Below are 1,880 nucleotides of genomic sequence, written 5' to 3' on the forward strand. Positions count from 1 at the left end.
CTCTCTCTCTCTCTCTCTCTGTCTGCTGGAGATGCTACTGACCTACAAAACGCTATTTTATTACTTCGTGTTTTTTGTGTTTTTTTGGTAAAAGTTTAATGTTGTCTCTCTCTCGCTCTCTCTCTCCCTCTCTCTCTCTCTCTCTCTGCGTCTCTCTCTCTCTTTCTCTGTATGTATCTTTCTAGCTCCCTCTCTCTCTTTCTCTCTCTCTCTCTCTCTCTCTCTCTCTCTCTCTCTCTCTCTCTCTCTTGTGTGTGTGTGTGTAGAGAAAATGTTGTCGTTAAATGGGACAACACAGGTAATCCGCCAGTGGTATGTGTCGTGTGTTATTTGAATAGCTTAGCAAGCCAGTTGTTGGTTCTCTGAACAGTGGTTGTTGGGAGTGTGGGGTTGTTGTTGTTGTTGTTGTTGTTGGATTTGTTGTTGTTGTTGTTGGTGGTGGTGGTGGTGGTGGCGGTGTTGGTGTTGGTGTTGGTTGTTTGTGTTGTTGTTGTTGCTGTTGTTGTCCTCCTCCTCCTCCTCTTTCTTCTCTTCACGCTCTCTTCCTCCCGTTCTACATCCTCCTCATCGATCCTCCACACCCTCTCCTCCTCCTCCTCCTCCTCCTCTCCTACTCTTTTTTCTCCTACTGTTACCCCCACACCCTCTTCTCCTCAACCTCCTTCTCCTTCTCATCCCCTGCTCCTCTTCTTTCTCCTCTTTTCCCCCCTCACCGTCTTCTCCTCCTACTCACCCACTCCTCTTCATCATCACCTCACCCCTCCTCCTCTTCCTCCGTCCCCTCCACCTCCTCCACCTTCTACTCCCCATCCCCTTTCTCCTCCCACTCCTTTTCCTCCCCTCCCTCCCCCTCCCCCCCACCTCCCCTCTAAAACAGTCCCCCGTTTGTCTACCCATAAACACATGACGTCACCCGCGGACACGCACACAATAATCTCTAAGACAACTGCTCCACTGACATTTTCACACAAACCTTTATGTGTCTCACGGCACGATCAAATCAGCCGCTCGTCAATTTTGTGCAAATAATAATTTTGTATTATAGCTGGTTTATTTGCCTTGCTTTTGATGAAAAAACAACAACCTAACCTCCTAACAATACCCATCTTTCTTTAATAGGAGTGGAGATATTTGCGATTGAAGGAAATTTTGGTCGACAGGTGTCAGAGGTGAAATTGGCGAGAAAATGTCTGCCACAGTTTGGTGACTGTCAAAGCTCTTGTGTCCTAGGAAACTGCAAGTTTACATTCTTTGTGAAAATCTTTTTTGGTGTCTTTGGTCAATGTTTATGACTAAAATCCACCCAGGAATGTGTTTTTAGTTAGACGTAAAATGTATTGCACCCAAAACAAAACAAAATTTGATTTTTAAAATGTTCAGAAAAGAGGGAAGGGAAAAGGAGGGGGGGGGGGGGTTTTGTTAAACTAGTCCCGTCTGGTCACTTACTGTTGCGACATTCTTGTCAATCATAATCACCGCAAAGGGGTTGTGATGTCGGTTTGTTCGATTTCTCTACATGTACGAGCGGATGATTTCCCTGCGATGCCACACGAGATAGCAGTGGCGCCGAGGGCGAAAACCTTTAGCTTGGCGAGACACGTTATTACTGTACACTGTACACTGGTACATTCTCACGCTCACGTTTGGGGTGGTGGTTTTTAGTTTGTGGGGTGGGTTTTTTTCGTGAACAATAGTGAAGATTTTATCATGGGTTGGAAGGGTGGATGGGGAGGGGGGGGATATTTCTTTGAGAAGATTAATATTAATGTCATTTTGCAGACTTTTCTGGGCGAGGAACCGACTGCCCGATAACTCTTCCTATTGCCCTTCTCTCTTTCTATTCGACTCTCTCTCTCCCTCTCTCTCTCTCTCTCTCTCCC

The sequence above is a fragment of the Aplysia californica genome, unplaced genomic scaffold (genome assembly GCF_000002075.1).
Source record: "Aplysia californica isolate F4 #8 unplaced genomic scaffold, AplCal3.0 scaffold00888, whole genome shotgun sequence".
NCBI classification, from domain to species: domain Eukaryota; kingdom Metazoa; phylum Mollusca; class Gastropoda; order Aplysiida; family Aplysiidae; genus Aplysia; species Aplysia californica.